Here is a 16,970-nt window from a genome sequence, read left to right as displayed (position 1 = left end):
TATGTGACCAACAGGGAGCCTGAGCCTTATGTCCAGTAAGGGGGCCAGAACGGGGTGGGGTACCAGAAGAGGAAGGCAGAGGTTAGTTGGTAAAGCCACGCTGGGATATGATGGTAAATAATTCCCAATAAATGTCACATCAAAAGCACTAAACCTTTGTAACACTAAAACACACTATAACAAAGTACATAAAGATTAGGAACCTTACCTTAAAGGGGTGGAGGATAGAGTTCAGAAGCCGCCTTTCACAAAGGCATGGAGACTCATCTTGGGGTCGTGGAAGTGGATTTTAAAGTACGCCACTGCCAAGTACCCGACAAAGTTGTACTTTCTACGGCCATACCGAGGCGTTGCCTCACTAAGTTCCTTCCACCGCCTTTCAATTGTATTTGTGTGGGCACCGGTTACTGGGTACACAAAGTTGATGGAATGGTTGAGTCAAGTGGGCGTAGCCTTCGTCCGCCAGGCAATCAAAAGCCTTCCAGCAGTCAGAAATAACAGTGGTCCCCAGTACAATGTAGTCCTTAATCACGGTAAGCAAAGTTGCGGCACTCCTGTTTTTTACTGGCACTACAAACTCCCTGGTCTGCCTACAGACCCCACCAAGAACCCACTGACCCTCGACAACCCGGCCTACATTATACTTTCTTTTGCTGAACTTTGCTTCGTCGATCTCAACAGTTGTACCCGGACCACCTATTAGTTTCTTTTGCCGGATACACCAATGTACTATGACCTGAAATGGAAAGTAGGGTTAGTGACATAAATGGTTTAACAAAAAACCGTGGGGAAAAAACCTACTTATAAAAAAAACAATATTGCTTAAGACAAAAAAAAAATTACTTCCCTGGAGTAGCTGGACCAATCATGAAAGGCTACGTCACTTAAACAGAGCTCTGTCCTCGCAACTCGATAGCTAAAAAAATTGCTGACATAAATAAATGAGAAGAAGAGGACAGTCTCAACATCCAAGAGGGACCCAGAAAACCAGGTGCCCTTAAATAGCGAGAGGTAATAGTTGCACCTCTTCTTGGGTTTTTTGGGGTAAGGGGCGTAAGACTTGTCACACCTGTAAGTGGATAGGTATATTAAAATTACTCCGTACAACAAACTTCAAAACATATTATTTAATGTTACAGATAGATGTTTAAGGTACAGTGTGTTTAATCTACTTTAGATTTGTAAAATGTGGTAAAACTCAAAATATCATCAAATATCAAGTGTTATCTGAACCCCTTCCTTTGCAGGTAAAGCCTGCACTCGTTGCCACAATGAGTGCAAAAGGCCTGTTTCCTCAAAAGGCTGTGATCTTGACACTATATTACCAACCTTTCATACTGCCCCAAGTAATGGGCTGAAAAGTCCTTATAACTAACAAAAGTTAGCACATGTACAGGGCAGAGTAGTTAGTAATGGGCCTGGAGGAGGTGGAGGTGCCTGGAAGTGCTTCCGCCATCGTGTTGGTTAAGTGAAGTGAGACACCGGCAAGTTTGTCAGGAGGAAGGGCTGGGGGGTGGAGACCACGAAAGAGGAGGGAGGATGGGATGGGGGGTAAATATTCACGTTTGTGAAAGAAGAAAAAAAAAACCAACACTGTCTTGTAATGGGTGGATAATATAGGAAATGAGGGAGGCCTGTTTGGGGGTAATTGAACTTGACAAATGTTGAGTGAAACCGTACAAACATAGCTTCTTTTATGTTTATGAAACCAAAGTTATTGTGTATTAAAGTAAACAATATTGCACTGAAATCATACAGTAGGGACTCCTATTTTACATAAGAGCTAATAATCCATACACATACAAATATATATATATATACATATATCTATATATATCTATATATATATCTATATATATCTATATAGACCCCCTTGAAGGAAGGCAATCTTAGAAGTGTAAATATAGGTTAGGATCGTAACCTAACCTAACCTAGTAGAAAGAGTTACCTGACCGGGGGGCTCTGCCACCCCGTAACCCCCCTTGAAGGAAGGTAATTGTAGAAGGTAATTTTAGAAGTGTAACATATAGGTTAGGATCGTAACCTAACCAACCTAACCAGACCTAGTAGAGAGTTGCCTGACACCCCTCCCTGCTCAAAACATACCCAGTTGAAAAATTTTACGTGTAAACTAGAAACAATCCCACAAGAATTTTGATGTGCTAAAATCAGTGCCATGTTATTGAAGATTGCCAGTACCTTCATCTTAACTCAAGCCACGAGCATGAGCTATGGCAGCAATCTTTTTACCACTCATGATGTTTAATCATAGCTACCTTATTTTCCGATGGACTAGCACTACTCTCATTAGCAGTAGAAAATTCAAAGCAATGACACTTGAATTAGACCAATTCAGTGAAAATAAGATATAGCTGCTATTAATTTGCATGCAAGGGCAAATTTAATTTCACTCAATAACTGTTACCATGATCATGTTGAACTAAGATCATGTTGAACTAAGTTTTCAATGTTTTGAATTTGTGTACAAATAGTATTACTCAACAGTATATCTTGTATATTTTAGTTTTTTAATTTTAGTATTTCAATTTGTGAACTACATAGCATACAAAATACTGTAAGATGTGACCTGTGTAGTCAAACACATGTAATTAAGCTTTTAAGAGATTTAAATTTCTTTACTGTATTTGTATTAACATTGTGATCTGGAAATCTTTCTTTTGTTTAGAGAGTCATTAAAATTTATTGCAGAGGAATGTAAATATATATAAACAGATGTAAGTTTTTTATTTTCCACTTTAATTTTGAACTAAAGTACCATAACATTACACACTCAACTTTCTTGAAAAGAGATAACTGGATGTAATACTCTGGATGTACGTAATACACTTGATTCAGTCTTACTTTCCACCCTCTTCTAACAGTTGATTCATAGTGCAACTGCAAGGTTTTCCTTTTGTTTCACCTTTCAAACCTTTTACTGTCTTATTTCCTTTTCAGCGTTGAATGACTTCAGTGGTCCCACTCCTTGGTCTCTAGCAAAGATTTTGTATTAAAATTAAATTCGCCAATACATTTTGATCAATGTTTCTGGACTGACAGGAAACCCAAATAAGTCTGGATGAGCTCTCCTGTCCCAGATGGCTTCCAGGGAGAATTTTAGCACTTGAGTCTCCCTAACCTGAAACTGCTAGACAGGAATGCCCAAAACTTGTTTATCATAAACCCCAAATTATTTCATGTGAGTGTCAGCTGGGACTAATGAAGGTTGACCCCTCAACGTGGTTCGGAAGTAACGTAAAGCCGTTGGTCCCGTTGCTGAATAACCACTGGTTCCATGCTACGTAAAAACACCATACAAGCAATGAAGGTTGACCAATAATCCTAAATCTTAACCAACAATCCTAAATCTTGACCAACCATCCTAAATCTTGACAAGCAATCCTAAATCGAGTTAGGGGAAGGGTCTTCCAAAGGTCTTTCATGCACTTCTCCTTTGAAGGGGATCAGAGGAGCCAATCGTCCTCAGTACAGGGAGAAATTGATGCCCATAAAGGTGGTGCCACTTTAACTGATAGTTAGAACAAGTCTGTCTAGGCGAAATTTTATCATTCAGTGAAGTCTTAATTGTAAAAGTCTTAATTCAGATAAATAAAATGTTTCAAAGAAAACCTAACACTTACTATGCTTGCCAAATGCTACCAAAAGTAAAGTACTAAGCCAATTGGAAATAGCGTTGACTGGAAAGCGATCAGAATTCCAAAACAAGCAGACCTCTCACAACCCATGTTCAGTCGTAGGCTGACACATAAACTAAAGCAGAGTTTTTCCTATTTCCCTGAAAGTAGGTGGGCCTGGCTCAGTCTCTTAAGGCCTGTCCACACGAACGGGCCTGATCGGCGTGCTCCGGGGTTGACGGGCAAATTCTGGTGGGTTTACCAGTGAACGTTGTCCACACAGGTGAGGGGATGGGGAGGTGGGCGTGCCCGACGATGCCAGTAGTGTGTTCAGTGCGGTATGATAAACATTGTGCCTACCGCAAACAAGATGATAGCGTAGCATGATAACTGCGTTGTGTGTGATGAAGAAGAAGCGAATGTGGTGCAAAGAATGGCTCGGTAAAGGAAATGTATATGGTTAACGTACGTCTGCCAGGGTTGAAACAAACCATCGGGCACCACCATGGTGATTTTGCTACAAGACCCATCGGGCAATTTGACGGTTTGCCCGTCAAGTGTGCCCGTTAAAGGGAAAGTCCGCCGATCAGGCCCGATCGTGTGGACAGGCCTTTACCAAAAACAAAAGTTCTACTGCAAATTTCAAAACTCAGCCTGCCATGCAAGTTGAAACTATAGCTATAATTACATGATAAGTTACTTGGTTACTTACTAGTAAATGTTTTAGGGGTTTAAGGATTCTTCACTGTTCAGGGTGTAGGTGGAAGCATTAGTGGAGGTTGAGGCAGAAGGCTTTGTGGTCTTCACCTTAGCTTGAGACAGTTCTTTGAGTACACAATCTTCAACTTTCCCCTATTTCCAGCAATGAGTCCTCAGAACATTGCACACATTTTAGTTTAATATCAAAATTTTTTATGTCCAAGAGTCTGAAACTATTGTGACAAAGGTAAGAAATAATTTTGTGCCAAACTGTGTTCTTGTGCGGAGGAAGATGAACTTAGACACGTACATAATCTTTAAGTTTCATGAAAACTTGGTGTGTTCTTGCGGTTTTCATTTCCAAACCTACAGTGTGAATTCACCAATAACTACACAAATTGAGGTTTTAAGACTAGCAATACTTGCAGGCATAGTTTCAAAACTAGAAAGATTATAAATTTCAGACATGTAGGCCTTGTCCCGTCTTGCAAGATTTGACCAACATTTTCTACAAACTAATTTTGTGATGTCACACATGTGATACTAATTTTGAATTAACTTTAAATCTCTAGTGGTGCCATCTGCTGTCACAAATGCAATGGTTGCCAAGATGAAACCAAAAGGCGGCAAAAAATTTTAAAAGGGTCGGATGCCTTTATTAATATTGTTTCTGAAAACCATACTTGTGTATGAAATTAACATACATTTGAAAACTTTCTGCTGCTACCAGGATCATAAACCTCCCTTGCTCAAGTCCACTTTGGTGGAAAAAAAAAATCTGCATTGCCACCACCGGCCAAGGATCACCCATTGGTTCATTGTTGAACTTTATATTCAGTTGATTGTAGTCTACCAGAATCTGTTTGATCCATCCCTCTTCCTTAATAGAACTAGTGCTGACAAAATTTGTAATAAGTTTACATTTCAGTGGTTCCCATCTTGAGCATCTCCAACTTCCCCTATGATTAATTCCTTCATCAAAATATGGTGTAGTTCCCTATTGAAATATGGTGAAGTATACAATCTTCGGTCGTACAGGTTATACTTGAGACCTTCTGCTTTAAGAAACGTGTTATATTTTTGGAAAATAATTATGAAATCTTATCACATAGTATTATTTTTGATAGTTTTTCACATGTTCTAAATGCCTTAAATATTGTTGGAACTGACTATTCAAATTAATATTATTCAGACTAAAATATCCTTTTCAATTACCCTATAAGCAGCTCGCGCGCTCTTTCTCTCTCTCTCTCTCTCTCTCTCTCTCTCTCTCTCTCTCTCTCTCTCTCTCTCTCTCTGTCCTCCGTCTTATATCGCCTGGATTAACTGTTTAAATAATGGTAGATGTTTAATATGTTATTTGGACGTGGCCAGGGATCACAAAACCGCAAATGGCTACTCTACCAACTTGTGCTAGGCTGTATCTATTTTTGCCCTAGATTGACTGGACTATAATTACCTGTATTACCAATAAATAATGTAAGTATCTGGTCACAAAGATGTTACACACCAGGTTTTGTTGCCGGGGTTTAAGTCATCGAGGCATCAGTTTTGCAAGGATAATTTATTAATCTCTGCTAAAAAGACATTACTGGATATGCTAATCTAGTACTACAGGATTTGTATTTATGGCATAACTTAGTTGAGTTACCAGTATTGGAGTGTGATGGGCCACTTGGCTCCACCCCTCACAACTATCTAGGCTACGTGAAGAAAATATTTCAATTTGCTATTTTTCTTATGGAATATTTATATTTCCGAAACTTTGTAAAAATAAATTATGGTAAATGAAATGCAGTGAAATGTGTGCATCGATGCATTAATATAATGATGGTGGGGTATGAATTATGTAGGTGTAGCAAAACTCTACACTATTAACATATTTAGTTTCAAATTATTTGGGGGGCAGTCTTTAGACCTGGTCAGATCGGTCACGTCTTAGCTAACCATTCCCATCCCCACCCCCCACCCCACCCCACCCCCACCCCCAGCCCTCCGTCTCACCCTTGCTCACTCACTCCGCCTTTATTCGTGGGCTTCAGCGGTAACGTCCAACACACCTTGTTGGTGCTCCCCCTCCAAGCTATTCAAGAAACCCACCACTTTCGATATCTCCTGCTCATTAGTCTTTTACATAGCCGTTTTTTTATTATTGTACTGATAAGTGGTAAACATTTGTAAAATAAATGGCGTATGAAATACTGTCATCAGAGTATTATTTTACCTTCCAAAAAACATCCATAAGAACAATCTCATTATAACTGTAAGACCTTGAAATCCCGAACATGAGGAGGTGCGGGGATAGAAGGATATTTTTAACAAGTAGGGGTTGAAGGTGATTGGGGCAGGTGGCACTGGGTGACCTTAATTAGTCTTGACAGGCTTGCTTATCAACATTATTAAGGTAGTGATAGTAATACCATTACTGATAGCAGCTAATATCAATGATTCTAAGTTGTATAGGGTTACTGAGTTCATCTTTGTATATCTGGTTGTCTGTAACTATCGTTTGTTATGAATCCTGATTTTCACACTAGGTAACGTGCCACACACAGCCATGGACGAGTTTTATATAACGCCAGTGGTCTTGACAGTCTTGTTTGCAGCCTTTGAGGTATATTTTCAACAGAGTTGCCTTTGTTTGATACCGCCATCCCTACAAACTTTGCCATAGGTAAGTATATAATACATAGATTATAGTACACAACATTGTTAGAACAGTTATTCCAAAAGTATAGATAAACACAATGACCTCGACTAACACTTGCATAAGTGTAGATAATCGTAAATGCCAAATAAACCTCCACAAAGGCTGCAAACACAACTGTCAAGACCACTGGGGTTATATACAGCTCGTCCATGGCTGTGTGGGGCACGTTACCTCGTGTGAAAATCAGGATTCATAACAAACAATAGTTAGACATTAACCAGATATACAAAGATGATCTCGGTAACTCTATAATGCTATGTGCCTGTCGTGATGGCGACTTAGAACCATTGATATTAACTGCTATCGGTAATGGTATTACTATCATTGCCTTATAAATGTTGGTAAGCAAACCCATCAAGACTTAAGGACACCCAATGTCACCTGTCCCCATTACCTTTAATCCCCACCTTGTTATAAATATCCTATCCCTGCACCACCTCATGTTCGGGATTTCAATGTCTTAGTTATTATGAGATTGTTTTAATGGATGTTTTTGGAAGGTAAAATAATACTCAGATGACAGTATTTCATACGCCATTATATTACCCAAATGTTTACAATTATTTTATTACAAAAAATAAAAACATGGCTATGTAAAAGACTAATGAACAGGATATATCGGAAGTGGTGGGTTTCTTGAATAGCTTGGAGGGGGAACACCAACAAGGTGTGTTGTATATTAGCCGCTGAAGCCACGAATAGAGGCGGAGTGAGTGAGCAAGCAAGCGTGAGCTAGACGGTGGGGGATGCTGGTGGGAGGGGTGGATGGTTAGTCTTTAGACCCGATCTGATCAGGTCTAAAGACTATCGCCAAATAATTTGAGACCCTAAATAATGTTAAATAGTATACGGTTTTGCAACACCTACATATTTTATACCTCACCATCATTGTTAATGCACCGATTTCACTGCATTTCATTTCACTTAATTTTTCATAGTTTCTGAAATATAATAAAAATTCTATAATTTAAGAAATATAGCAAACTGAAATACTTTCTATAAGTAGCCTAGATGGTTGTGAGGGGTGGAGCCAAGTGGCCCATCACACTCAAATACTGGTAACTCAACTATGTTATGCCATAAATACAAATCCTGTAGTACTAGATTAGCATATCCAGTAATGTCTTTTTAGCATAGATTAATTAATAAAATATCTTTGCAAAACTGATGCTTTGATTCATACAAACCCTGGCTACAAAACCTGGTGTGTAACATCTTTGTGACCAGATTCGTATGTTATTTATTGGCAATACAGGTAATTATAGTCCAGTCAATCTAGGGCAAAAATAGATACAGCCTAGCACAAGTTGGTAGAGTAGCCATTTACGGTTTTGTGATCATTGGCCACATCCAAATAACATATTAGACATCTACCATTATTTAAATAGTCAATCCAAGCGATATAAGACGGAGGAGAGAGAGAGCGCGCTGCTTATAAGATAATTAAAAAGGATATTTTCGTCTGAATAATATTAATATGAATAGTCAGTTCCAACAATATTTAAGGCGTTTTTATTTAGAAAATGTGAACGATTAAAAACAATGTGATAAGATTTCATAATTTTCCAAAAAATATATAACACTTTTCTTAAAGCAGGAGGTCTCAAGTATATCAGTCAGATTAATAACCAAACAGGAACAAAAACGCGCTCTCTCTCTCTCTCCTCTCTCTCTCTCTCTCTCTCTGTCCATATATATTTCATTCAATATTGCATTTCTTTGCGTGATTTCCGTAATCGCCCCCCCCACCCCCCACCCCCGCCCCCCAACCTCCCTTTCGAACCATTCTAACTATGTACTGGTTGTTTGAACGTGGGCCACTTTCAGGACAAGAAGGGCATGATCTCACTGCTTTTGTACTTTTCTTCAATCAGTGGTTGAATTTCCAACCAGCTGCCTTCTCAAATACTTGCTCTTTGATTTCTTCCTCTTTTACAATTGCATTACAATTGCACTCTTAGCATCTTTCTGACAACTACTGTACTAGTTAATTTGCTTCCCTCTTAGTAACTGGTTAGGATTTTGTCTTGGTTGATTACCAACATCCTTTTACCATGCAATTAACAACAGTCTTTTTTGTAAGGCCCCCTCTGCAGCAAAATAAACTTGTTTGCCTGTTGGTAATAACACACACCCCATCCCACCTTGAGTTGGTCTTTGATCCTCTTGCCTTAGTGATGCTTCTTATGCCTTCTCTGTCTAGTCAACAGGTGTCATCCAGGTGGTTCCTCATGAAGACGTACTGATAGGTGTTAAGCACCTTGCCCTCGCAGTCTCCAATGTATAGTTCTTTAAGAATGTGATTCTGCAGTGCTCCATTGCAGCACTAATCTGCGTAGTCTAATTGCTAGCAGATGCCAGTCCTGATCCATCTTCAACTTAGATTATGCACCTAATGTGTCCATTTATAAAACCTGATGAGTGTGTTTTTATATGGAGTTTTAGACAGCTGCTTGGGTGCTCCAGATTGCTAACCTTGCTCACCTCCCTCATGATTTCATAAGTCAACTGGGTACTTTAACTGCTGAATATCTCTTTGTGGAATCCCACACTGCTAGAACCTCCACTACCTGCTCTTAATATTTTAGGGGTGCTACATCCTTTGTGATACCTGTAGCGAAGCATACTACTTACAGGATGTCTTGCTTTTCACTGGCATTGGCATTTTAGGTCCAACCAGTTTTAAAACTACCCTCTTGAATGGCTGTTCCATCAACAGCATCTGAGATCTTTAAAATCTACTATAGTTAAGTGCCATATAAAAGTACTTACATAAGTGGTTATGATTGTTAGGGTGCTACAAGGTGTCATTATTGTAAGGTTAATCTATACCAGTGGTTCCCAAACTAGGGGGCTCGCCCCTCCTAGGGGGGCGTGAGGAGGATACAAGGGGGGCGTGAAGTCATCTGCTTAAAAATATTTAATTAGAAGAATAAAATCATTCAAAGAACAATTATCTGCCATTACATACATGCAAAGTATAATTATAGCAGTCACTCCAACCCGTTTTCTATTAGAAAAATGTCTCTGGAATGTACTATTATTTGTTTGAGTGGCTTTCATTATTAAAATTCAATACAAACAGAAATATGTTTTCCTGAACAATGCTAAGAAATAAATGCAAGAATAATTTCACATGAACAAAAGAGGGAGTGGGGGCGTGCGGGTCTACTGGAAGCAAAAAGGGGCGTCTGGTAAGATAGTTCGGGAACCACTGATCTATACAATGATCGGAAAAGCATCGATAAAGCAAGAAGGGAAATGTAATTATTGGTGGTAGACATGCTAATGAACCAGACTGAGGGACAGGTGATTGAGAAGTGTATCAGGATGTGACTGTGAGGTAGAGTTGTGATGGGCTGCAAAACTTTAATTGTTGAATCATCCTTTGCCAGAGGTAGGTAAAGCACGTTAAAGATTTCAGGTTTGCATATCTGGGTAACTTGTGTAGTTATTTGCAGTTGAAGACTCATGACGGATTGAGAATATTTCTTCCAGCTGTTAATCACACTGATGATATTGGCAGCTATAGAATTTTTTGTTAAGCATACAGTGTAAAACAGGGCAGCTGGGTCTTACAATGATGAAAATAGAGCTCTGCCTTAATTTAGTATGGTATTGGTTAGCAAATTAAACTGTTATTTTAGAACTGAGGGTGGTACTTGAAGAGATTCGAAACTGAGGGTTGTACTTGAAGAGATTCGAAACTAAGGGTTGTACTTGAAGAGATTCGAAACTGAGGGTTGTACTTGAAGAGATTCGAAACTGAGGGTTGTACTTGAAGAGATTCGGGAACTGAGGGTTGTACTTGAAGAGATTCGGAACTGAGGGTTGTATTTGAAGAGATTCGAAACTGAGGGTTGTACTTGAAGAGATTGAAAGCAGTTCTATGTGCATGATGATCTGTACCTTAATTCAATGGTATATTTAGTCCAGTTGTAAATTAATCCCATTTTAAAATAATTTGAAATTTATATTAAAATTCGACTTCTTAGTTAGACTTCATAGTTTAGAGTCCAAACAGTGCATGTTATTTTACAAAAATCTAACTCCATTAAGAGCCAAAATTAACAAATGTTATAATAAGCTTTGTAAATTTTGGCTCTAATTGAAGTTGCAGATTTTTGTAAACATTGTAATGATTTTAAATCTCTAAGAATGGTATTTCTGTAAAAAAAAAAAAAAAATCTCTCTGAATTACTAAGCTGCAGCAGCATTGGTGTCTCCTTTCTTTTCCAAAGGCTGCCTCGAAACCCTGAAGGTTTTCTTATATGACTAGTTATTTTGAGTACGTGTAGACCCATGTAGTTATTTTGAGTACGTGTAGACCCATGTAGTTATTTTGAGTACGTGTAGACCCATGTAGTTATTTTGAGTACGTGTAGACCCATGTAGTTATTTTGAGTACGTGTAGACCCATGTAGTTATTTTGAGTACGTGTACCCATTTTTTGTAGTTATGTTTTGATATGTGTTAGACCCATGTATTATTTTGAGTAGTGACCCAGTTTTGTAGTAGAGTATTTTGTATAGACCCATGTAGTTATTTTGAGTCTGTGTAGACCCATGCAATTATCGTTGTGAGAATGGTTGTTGGACTGTATTTTGGAGGAATTACTGGATTGGATACTTAAGAGAGCTTAGTGGTCAGGACTGAGAGGTGAAAGGAGAGTGATTGTTTAAGTGAACAACAATGAGGCTTTATTAGAGAATGGCTGGAATTAAGGCAGCTGAAAATGAGATCTGGAGATGCCAAAAACTGTAGATAAGGGATGTAATGTGGATATAAAGTAAACTGAATAGTTATGATTTTGAAGATGGATATACATATGATTTTGAGGATGGATATACATATTCTGAGAGTTTAGTCTAGGTCTTATTTCTAGACTTCCTTTGATGGTTTCGTGTAATTTGACGGAAGGTGAGCATTGTTCTTACAGCGAAGAGACATGAGGGGAAACTTACAGAAGCTATTCAACTAAAAAGAGGGTTAAGGGGATGCTACAGGGTTATACATTAAAAATGTAACTACTAGTAGCAGTCGCTGGGCTTGCTTATTCTTTTGACTGCAAATTGTACTGAAATCAGTACATTGTATACTATGCTCATACATCGGTTCTCGACTCAGTGTAGCTTTAATTTTTATAAACATTTTCGTTATGCCTGGTATATTATCTTTGCATCTTATGGTGAAAAATTTCTACTGAGAATATTGTAACGTCTGCATGTTTATAAGTATCATGTACCGATAATTCTATACTGGAAAATTGTATTTTGGACTTCAGATGAAGCAATATCTATGAAGTTTGTAATAAAATCATTGAAAGAAATGCAATCTGTTATTTTCCTCTAAACTTTCAGATAATTTTAATTATTGCAAGTGCTAGGTTTCATCGTTTCAGTAATCAATAAATTCTTCTCAAAAAAACAAATCTTACTGAGCTTGATAAACAGCATTTTACAATTTTTTTTTTTTACAATACTAGGATGTTTTATAATTAACAAAGGAAGTACATTGGATTATATCGCTGAAATAGTAAGACCTGTTAAGATAGTGGCTGTGTAGCAATTCTTTGTAATTAACCTGTTGGATTTCCTCCTCCAAAGAAACGGCTCAAGGTTCAGAACAGCAAAAATACTAGCGTTTTGGACCCTGCCTATTTCTTCTTATATAAAGGTTGTACTTTTATGGCAAGAAAAATATTGACCGAGTCAGTCAATAGCTGGAATAATAGTTTACCGAATATTTTATGGCAAGAGGAATATTGTCAGAGTCAGTTCGTAGCTGAAATAGTTTACTGAATAGACACTTTGACAAACTGAATTTTCTAGACTGACAAACTGAATTTTTTAACAAATTCAGTTCTAAAGATCAAGACCATTAGCGCAGGTAGAGGTACAGAACTGAAAGATGCTTATTTCGATTTTCTCAAACAATTCGGTTCCAAAGATCATAAGGTCAAGACCATTTGAGCAAGTAGAAATATATCAAGAAGCCATTGGAGCAGGTAGAGATATATCAAGAAACCATTTGAGCAAGTAGATATATCAAGAAACCATTGGAGCAGGTGGAGATAAATGAAGAAATTAAAGGTATCACATATCTTTTGGGATGCGATTATCTACCTTAAATGAATCGACTTTTTTTTTATAGTCACACTTGGATCATTGAAAATACCACCTTCAGCTCTCTCAAATGAATGCGCACCGATTATTTTCCAGATTTTATAGGCCTAAAAATAAATTTATCCTTTACCTATTTTCTAATTAAAGCAATCGTGAGGATTTCTGATAACTAAGTTATCCCCAAACATTAGTTTTCTATTTTTTAAACACAACGCTGAAAGAAAATAAGTTTTAATACTAACTATAGGGTTAATCCGATTTTTGTAATTGAATAGCTAACATAAATGATATATTAACAGACTTCTTGTATACAAGAGTATTGATTTTGAGAATTAAAATAAAAGTGGAAGTACCATCTAAAGCTTAAAGTTTTGCATTACATATTCATTACCATGCTTTAAGGGTCTGAAAACCTCTGTGAACTAGAAACGGCATACACTAATCAAGAAAACCCCAGGAAAAACAAATTCCACCTATTTTTGTGAAATGATAATAACAATACATTACAATAAATTATTTTTAATACGTATGGATGGTAACGTCTTTAGAAATTTTGTCAAGCAGTGGTGCAGTTTCGACCATTTAGTGCTAAAGACAGTGAAACGAGAAGTTAGTGGTGGGAAAGGAAGATTGGAAGATGTGGAAATTGATCCTTAAGGTTGAACTGGGAGAAAACCCAACAGTTGTGCTAAGAATTAATAGTTAAAGGGCCTGGACAGCAAGCCAGAAGGAAGCAGGAATGGAAGTGAAGAGAAAGGCACAAAAGTTGGTGTAGCTTGGGCCCAGAGGGAAGATGCAAACAACCTTTAGTAGGCTAATTCCTGAAGTGCACCAGCTGAAGTGCGCACACGGCACTACCCTACTGGTTAACATGTATGGAATGCAGCACTGGAGAAATTTTCGAGACCCATAATTTTTCTCATTGGCCTAACGTGACTTACTACCTATAAAACACGATATGCCGAGACAAAAGATGGCCCAAACCAGCTTGGTAATCAATGCTCCATGTGCAGTTTTATTCCTGGAACATTGAAAAATAATCACCCATTAGATGAACCAACAATCTAATCTTTTTAAAAGTTAACCGCCTTTCTAAATAGCCTAAATGTCAATGAAGACCTGAGTTCTTAAGTACCTTGAATCTATTGAAATAATAATTCTAGGGCTGAGAACTAAAAGGGCCAATGTCAAAAAATGGCCGACTGTAGTTAAGACTGTCACTAAACTAGAAATTTATCTCTGTTTCAGTGCTATAATGGCCAATGTTATAAGTTAAGCAATCACAAAAAAATAAAAAAGCTTTCGTTTGCTGTACTTACCTGAATTTTAATAAAGGAAGCAATATTTTAAATGCGTTTTTCTGAAAACAGGGTTTTATGACATTGGCCCTTCTAGTTCTCAGCCCTAGAATGACTTTGTCCCGAATTTCCCTCCGCTTGACTTACCTCATTCTCTCTCTCTCTCTCTCTCTCTCTCTCTCTCTCTCTCTGTGAGAAAAGTTTTCTATTTATAATTTTCATTAGGTGCCATGGCCACATACAGTGCTTAGCAAGTCTTCCCTTAATCTCTCCATTCTTAAAATTCTCGCTATAGCTTATATAGTAAGATGAAGTCTTGCCTGGGGGGAGCCGTTTCAAAGGCATATCCCACCTACTACTACTACTACTACTACTACTACTACTACTACTACTACTACTACTACTACTACTACTACTACTATGAAAATTTTGGGGAATATTAAATCTAACCGGTTATTAACACTCACAGTAAAACTGTAGCAAAATGTTCAATCTATGCAAAAAAAAAAAAAAAAAAAAAAAAATTTAACACATCAACACCACACATTCCTTTTAGATCCTCTCTGAAGTTGATTGTTTCAAGGATTCTTTCCATACATTATCTAAGGATATATATACGCCATTTAAATAATTTAAGATATAGAAATTGTAACAAATATTATATTTCATAAAAGTTTATTCTCCTGTTTTTTAAGCTTTCCTTTGCAGAAAATGAAGACATGTCTGCTTTCTACATTGAAAATAAGTAAACTGCAAACCTAAACAAAATACAACCAGTTTCTACCAATACTGTATAAACAAATGTCTGTTACTTGACATATGTTATTATCGTTTTCTTGCACAGCGTCAGAATGTGCAAACCAAAGGGAGTTATCAACTGATGGGAGATGGATTGGTTGAACTGTTCAGCGTTCGATCATGTTTCAGTCCGCGGATTGCTCCGGGCAACTGACGGTTATTGAATATTGACCCAATCAGCTACTACTGACGAATTTACTTTTGATTATACTGCTGATCCAGACTTTATACACAACTGACATTCCATCAAGTTAGAGTTGAAACAGTTGTCTTCAAACATAAATAAACAGTAGCAAAAAATTGACACCACGAAGGCAAGCCCATTCAATATACATAACAAATAAACTAAGTATAAGCGTCAAAGCAAAGGAAAAACTGTCGAGCATTCACATAAGTTATTGTGCTGACTGCGCAATCAGTGATTCTATCATTTAAAAAGACAGAAGGAACTCCTCAAAATGAAATGTGACATGCAAAGCTAGAAGGAAAGGTTCTTCGGGTGAAGGATTCTTTAAAATAAATGATCGAAGAAACCTTTTCAAATCAAATATAAACAAACCCATAAAGCAAGCTTGCACAACTTGAAGCATTTTGCCCAAAATATTTCAGTTACGACCGTTCTAATTTACTTATGGCACAAGCAAACCTAGACTAAAAAATAAAAGTGGGGTGGGTGGGGTCGCAAGACACAAACGTAGACGGAAAGAATCTTTTACACGGGGAAGTTTGCTTGCATAAACAAAAAGCAAGATCGTAAAAAAAAATATATACACAAAACTATTTGAGAAAAGTCCTCAGCGTGAAGAATTTTTTCTATATAATGACAGGAAGGATCTTCCAAATCAAATATGGCATATATAAAACTAGGATGAAGGAGTCCTCAGTATCTAGGATTCTGCCTCAATGAACGGCGGTAAGACCCTTCAAATATAAGTATGATACATGAAAAGCTATAAGAAAAGTGTCCTTGACAGGAAGGATTCTCATTATACAAAATTAAAGGAACGTGCCCTGCTCTTCATGGATACTTTCTACATAAATGACAGAAGAATCCTTCAAAATTAGAGAAAAAAAATAGAAGGAAAGTGTCTTCTATATGAAGAATTTCGGCTAATTAAGTTGCCACAACCCCATATAGCCTATAGGAAACATAATTTTGCGTTAGCGATATTTTTCGGACATTTTAATCTCTAAATAAACATATCATACATATCATAGTTCTAAGAATTCTTTGAAAAGCTTTTGAAAAATTTTATGAGTTTATATTAATTACCGTTTGTGAGCGGACACCAGAGATTTTGCCCTAGTTACCCTCCCAGCAGTACATTTTCTTCGGAACGTCGAAACTAGATAAAAGAAAACGAAAGACTGTTATAGACTCTCTGTAAGGGAAGCACTCCTATATGTTGCAACAAAAGATGAAAACATCCAATACTTGAGGGATTCTCTCTATATATGGCCCTTTGCAATCAAATATTGCGCATGCAAAACTAAAAAGTCTCCTCTTACAAGAACACTTCCGTCCACGTAAATTATATAATGGACCCATGCAACCATAAACCATGAATGGACCCCTTCAAATCTATTATGTTACAAGCAAAACTGAAAGTTAGGTGCCCTAGACATGAATGTTTCTATCTATCTATGACAGCGACAATTCTAAATTAGTTATATATGCAAATTCAAAACAAGAAAATCTAGAATG

General features: G+C 37.4%; 1 long non-coding RNA gene across 1 annotated transcript in view; it reads right to left on the bottom strand.

The window, feature by feature from the left end:
* Positions 1 to 342: 342 nt before the first annotated feature.
* Positions 343 to 16,970, bottom strand: part of LOC135197221 (uncharacterized) — a 75,974-nt gene continuing 59,346 nt past the window's right edge. The window contains exon 3 of the long non-coding RNA XR_010310580.1: positions 343 to 736. This is a non-coding gene — a long non-coding RNA (uncharacterized LOC135197221). The remainder of the gene's footprint in view (positions 737 to 16,970) is intronic.

The sequence above is a fragment of the Macrobrachium nipponense genome, chromosome 18, assembly GCF_015104395.2.
Source record: "Macrobrachium nipponense isolate FS-2020 chromosome 18, ASM1510439v2, whole genome shotgun sequence".
NCBI lineage: Eukaryota > Metazoa > Arthropoda > Malacostraca > Decapoda > Palaemonidae > Macrobrachium > Macrobrachium nipponense.
Note: the sequence above shows the minus strand (reverse complement) of the source record. Positions and strands in the feature narration are given on the sequence as shown.